This window comes from Leopardus geoffroyi, chromosome A1 (assembly GCF_018350155.1).
Source record: "Leopardus geoffroyi isolate Oge1 chromosome A1, O.geoffroyi_Oge1_pat1.0, whole genome shotgun sequence".
NCBI lineage: Eukaryota > Metazoa > Chordata > Mammalia > Carnivora > Felidae > Leopardus > Leopardus geoffroyi.
This window is the reverse complement of record NC_059326.1, coordinates 82,329,326-82,335,280: the sequence shown is the minus strand read 5'-3', so window position 1 is coordinate 82,335,280 and position 5,955 is coordinate 82,329,326. Positions and strand designations below refer to the sequence as shown.

General features: G+C 52.6%; 1 long non-coding RNA gene across 1 annotated transcript; it reads right to left on the bottom strand.

The window, feature by feature from the left end:
* Nucleotides 1-1,004: 1,004 nt before the first annotated feature.
* LOC123600560 lies at nt 1,005-5,700 on the bottom strand. Its single transcript, XR_006713653.1, has 3 exons — nt 5,409-5,700; nt 3,198-3,354; nt 1,005-1,508 (listed from the first exon to the last, which is right to left on the bottom strand). It is a non-coding gene; the product is annotated as an uncharacterized LOC123600560 (long non-coding RNA).
* Between the last annotated feature and the right edge of the window lie 255 nt (nt 5,701-5,955).

Here is a 5,955-nt window from a genome sequence, read left to right as displayed (position 1 = left end):
TTTATAGAGACAGCTGGGGAAAACTGACATGCTGACGTTGTGAATTCCGTTTCATCAACATGGACTATCTCCCCATTTATTTAGTTCTTTGATTACCTTTCATCAGAGTTTTATAGTTTTTCTCATGCAGATCTTACACATGAACTTTGTTAAGTGTATACCTAAGTATTTCATTTTGGGGTTCTAATGTAACTGATATTATGTTTTTTTATTTCAAACTCCACTTGTTCATTGCTGGTATAGAGGTAAGTGATTGACTTTTGTATACTGACCTTGTATCCTGTAATCTTGTTATAATTGCTTATTAAATCCAGAATTTTTTGGCAACTATTTCAGATTTGCTACATAGGCAATCATGTAATCTGCAAACAAAGAAAGCTTCATTTCTTTCTTACCAATCTTTATACCTTCCTTCCTTCGTTTCTTTCTTTCTTTTCTTTCTTTCTTTCTTTCTTTCTTTCTTTCTTTCTTTCTTTCTTTCTTGTTTTCTTTCTCTCTTTCTTTATCAAAATTTAAAACTCTCACTCATCAAAAGCAAGTTTAAAAGACATCTATAGACTGGGGAAAATATTCACAGTAGATATATCTTTCTTTTTTTTTTTTTTTTTTTTTTTTAGTTTTTTTATTTTTGAGACAGAGAGAGACAGAGCATGAACGGGGAAGGGTCAGAGAGAGAGGGAGACACAGAATCGGAAGCAGGCTCCAGGTTCCGAGCCATCAGCCCAGAGCCTGACGTGGGGCTTGAACTCACGGACCGTGAGATCATGACCTGAGCTGAAGTCGGACGCTCAACCGACTGAGCCACCCAGGCGCCCCGATATATCTTTCTTTTTAAGTTTATTTATTTATTCTGACGGGGGTAGGGGCAGAGAGAGAAAGAGAGAATCCTAAGCAGGTTCTGCGCTGCCAGCTGCCAGTGCAGAGCCCAACACAGGGCTCAACACCATGAACCGTGGGATCATGACCTGAGCTGAAATTAAGAGTTGGCCACTTAAACGACCGAGGCCACCCAGGCACCCCAACAGTAGATCTAATAAAAAACTCGTATCCAGAATATACAAAGAACAATGCCAAATCAATAGGTAAAACAAAAAGAACTCTGTTAAAATTGTCAAAAGACTTGAACTATGTTTAACTGTGTTAAAGAAGAAATCCAAACGGCTAAGAAGCATGTGAAATGTTCACAACTTCTTTAGCAATGAGGAAAATGCAAATTAAACCACAGTAGGGTACCATTTCACACCCAAAACCAAGGGATTGATAATAACTGTTGGCCAAAATGTGGTCCAGCTGGAACTGTCATACCTGCTGCAGGAAATGTTAAACTCTCTATGGAAAACTGATCGGCATTTTCTAATGAAGTCAAGCGTACAAGTGCTGTGATCCAGCAACTGCAATCCCAGAATGTACCCAAGAAAGGTGAGGGTTCATGTCCATCAGGAGGCATCCTATGCGACGCTCACAGGAGCAGTGTGGGTGATGGCCCCGGTGGCACCTGCTGGGTGCCCCTGCAGTAGAAAGGAAAGGAAAGCTGTGATGGAGTCACACTTGGCAGGAAGGTCTGTGGCCACAGGCGAGAGTTGGGTCCAATCCTTCATGCTGCTTTGATCAAAAGTCAGCTGACACAAATGACTGCATCTTGTATGAGTCCATTATTATAAAGTACCAAGCGAGCAAATGAACCCAGGTTGCCTGTGGTTACTTGTGAGCAAGAGGACACGGGGGATGGGGGGACAGGAGAGGGGCTCTGGGTGCTGATAAGGTTGTGCTTCCTGATCTGGGTGTAGGTTCAGTGAAAATTCATTAAGCTGTGAACTCCTGGTCTTTTCACCCTTTATGTACATATGTGATACTACAATAAAAAGGTTTTCAAAATGCCATTTAGCAAGAGATCAAAAAATGTGAACTACCTAGGAATAAATCTAACGAAAAAAATACATAAGACTTCTTCACACGAGTCTACAAAAAGTAAAGAAGAATTAAGTAAAGGGAAGGATCTGCTCTGCTCACGGTTTGGCAGAGACAGTATCATAAGTTTGCCAGTACATGCACATGGGATTTGATTCTCAGTCTCGTTAACTGTCAGGGAAACGCCAATGAAGGCCAGCCGCAGACAGAAATCAGTGTATTCTCATTTGATGTGCAAATCTTATGAAGTCTGACGAGAGCAAGTATTGGAAAGTCTGTGGGCCAGCAAGTAGGGTGTCAAATTGATGCCATCACTTTTGAGGATAATTTGGCGTTATTTTCTTAGGTGAAGCGTCTCCACACGCTACTGCCCAGCCATGCCACTTCCCAGTGTGTCCCGGGGGGCATGCTCAGCATCAGTGTTTACACTGACAGCCAAACACGGTTCAAATGTCCAGCATCAGGAGTCCCAATAAACGGTGAGGCGTACCCCACAACAGAGTAAGAAACACCTGTGAAAATGAGTGAAGTCGAGCGTCCCTCACGCACACACATGACACCGTATGCTGCTCACGCAGTTTAGAACAAGAAAGACTAAAAGCACACGTGTACATAGGATGTATGGGAGGAAACAAAAGGGAAAGGGTAAAGAGGGCGGTAAGCACCAACCACGGGGGAGCAGCTACTTGGGGAGATGTCTGTCCTCGACGGGGTGAGGTCACACTAGTAATTATGTTCCGTGGACAAATGGAACGAGTCAAGCAGAGCTCAGCGCGGCTGCTGCAGAGACAAAGGTCGTGACTAACCTGGGCTCTCACCTGAGGGCCAACGCCCAAGAGATCTCTGCTACTTTAACCCGACCTCCGCCCGCTCGGCCCTGCACGCTCTGGCCTCTGGGACCATTTCAGCCTAAGTTGGCCCTGCTCTCTCCCTCGGTCCCCATCCTTCCGTCAGACCAGAGACTCGAAGGAGACCTTGGGACTGTTTCCCTTCTTACTTTATATGGTTTTATTAAGCAGTGACTCCCTTAATAACTGTCTCCCTTTTTTGGTATTTTCTGTATTTCCATATAAACATATAAAACAAAATCTTAGTTTTAAAAATCCAGAAAACGTCTCTTGGTATGAAGGCTGGAAACTGACGGTTGGCTCTATCCAAGATTAAGAAGGAAAAACAAAACAAAAAGCAAAGAACATTGCCAACGTTCAAAACCCACAGGCCTGCATCCAGAGCTTGCTTGCAGGAATCCGAGGCTCTGGCCTCAGAGGGGTAGCAGCCCCCAGGCCCACCTGCTGCCCGGCCGGCTGCCGCCCCGCGAGGGTGTGAGACTCCTCTCTGCCGACACTGCATGCCTCCAGCGTGTGCTCCGTTCCTCTTTGGTGTCCTTACAGGAGAGAAGACTCCCCAACTGTCCCCTCTAACGAGCTCCTTTGGCTGATGAGGAATCTGCAGTGGAGAAAGGAAATGCCCTCTGCAGGCCAGCCCCAGCCTGCGCCGTGGAGCAGCCCAGAACCTGGGGGCCTGTGTGGGTGTCATGGGGGCTGTTGGCTCAAAGAGCTGAGACCTGTCCTGCTGGGGACGCAGGAAAAGAAGGCCACAATGGAGCCAAACTGGAAACCAGTGGAGAGCAGACCCGTTTCGGGGGCCACTCCAGCTGGTGCTGAGAGATGCTGTGCTGGGGAGTGGAGCTGGGGCACCAGGTCAAGGTCAGGTGGGGCTGGGGGGAGGGGTGGTACCTCCCATAACCAAGCAGAGCCCAGTGTTCTCTCCCTTTCTCCGATTTGTAATGGTCCAGGCGGCAACAACAACGTGAATGCTAACCCACCTAACCCCCAGCAGGACAGTAAAAACAGTTTCTCAGGGAACCTCTAACTCATCTGCCCTGTGTCACTCTGTCCACATCGCATCTGGTAGATTATGCCACTAGAGTCCCTGGACCCAGCAGGGCTGGTGAGTGGGGGTGCCCCCCCCCAACCAGGCCTGCTGACAGTGGTCTTGGAGCCCCAGGCTGTGAGCAGGAGGCCCCTCTCCCTCATCAGCAACTGTCCCTTCAGACCTGGCTACAGACCCAGACCCAACTGGTGTTTCCACCCTCCCACACGTGACTGATGGTGGCTGTTTCTGTGGCAGGTAAGAGATCCTGACGTGTGTTGGAGAGGGCCGAGAGCCCTGACCTCAATTCTAGACCAACCTGAACCCTGACCAGGGACCAGAATTCGAGCAGCAGGTATCTGAACCCTGCACAGCAGCCTACACTAGCACATTGGCTAAAGGAGGAGCAAATGAGGTGGAAACGTGATGGTCCGTCCAGAGTGTTGCTATTTCGTAATAGCTTTTCTCTCTCCCCTTGCTCCTCCTCCCTCTTCTTTTTAACTCTCACATTTTATCATAAACCTTGTGGAACAAAATGAAAATCCCTTGCCTGGCATGGGCCTAGAGCAGAGATCACTGAAGTTCATTTAGAGAACTCCCAGGGATTTCCAAAAGTGCTCTCAGCATTAAGCCATTGAGGGAAATAGAGGTGCCTTTTTAAATCCACAAATACAATAATAAAGTAAGATGCTATTAGTCATGTGTTCTCACTAGAAGAGAACCATGGGAGTCTCCGCCTGCGCTGAGCGAGCGCTGGGCTTGTTTCCTGCCTCCCACACCCACTCTGGTGAAGCCACATGCCGCGTTCGCTTCTAACCAGTGTTTAATGATTTTCATTTTTAATTCCAAGAGGTTTAATTCACGCCGCAAGGGACAGTCTATATACAGCAGGAATCACAACTTTGCACCGGAGGCGCAAGCCAGCCTCCTGCTCCTGCGGCCCCGCCCACCTGCCCGCCCCACCCCTGCGGCCTCAGGCCGCCGAGCGGATGGACGGAGACCCAGCTACACCCCACTACAGTCCAGGACCCGGCCTCCCAGACGCCCCGCCCCCCCACCCCCCCCCATCCCCCCCGCCCCGCCCCCCCACCCCGGCTCTGCCGCTGACCACCAGCCGCAACACGGCCCACTCTAAAACCAGGAACGTGAGAATCTCTAATGCGAGTTCCTGGGCGCAGTGCTGGCTGTCCGAGCCCAAGCCAGCCCCGGGTCAGCCGCAAGCGTGCTGTGCGCGCGGTGAGTGGTGCGCAGGGGCCCAGAGGTCAGCGGCTGGGAGTAGGTACGCAGGCCGCGTGCTCGCAGACCGCCGTCTGCCGTCCACCTGTCACCCATCCCTGTCCATCCGCGGGCGCGCACCGTCCTCTGTCCACCTCTGATTCTACTCACGTTCAGCGTCTCCCTGCTCATTTGTCCGCCACCGCCCATGTACCTACCTCCCCGCGCGCACACTTCGACCTGCAGAAACGCACAACTTTGGGCTCTGTCACTGGGTCTAACTTTTCCTAAACCGCCTGCGTGGGGTGGTAGGGGGAAAAGGCGGCAGAAGCATAGGGGCGTCCTGGCCAAGCTGGGGGGACCCGGTGAACCAGCGCGCCGACCGCGCTCACCGTCCGCCCGCCTGCGCTCACCTGCGGGTCGGCTGCCGCGGGCTCTGGTCTGGGGGGGCTGGCGCGCGGAGCGGCCCCAAGGAGGCCCGGCCCACCGGCCCCGGGACCTGGGGTCCCCCGGTCTCCTGACCCCGGCCCCGCCCCCAGCCGGGATCCGGCCCCGCCCCACCCCACCCTGGCCCCGCCTCTGCTCGAGGCCCAGACCCCATCCGAGCCCTGCCACGTTCACCCGAAGCCCCGTCCCAAGCCCCGCGCCTCTAGAGGCCCCGCCACTGTCCCTCCCCCATCCCAGGTCCCGCTCAGCCCTAAGCCCGGCCCCTACTGGGGCCTCGCTCCGCCCCGCGAAGCCCCGCCCACGCCAGGCCAAGCCCCACCCCCTTCCCAAGCCCCGCCCCGGCCGAGGCCCTCTCCTCACCAGGAAGGCCCGCCCCGCCCTAAGCCCCGCCCCACCCAGGGCAGCACAGGTGCCAGGTCTCACAGCCTCAGACCCACATGGGGTGGGCGGTGCTTCTCCAGCTGGGCCTGCAGGTGACCGGCCCAAGGGCTGTCCCTGGTCGTGCTACACAGT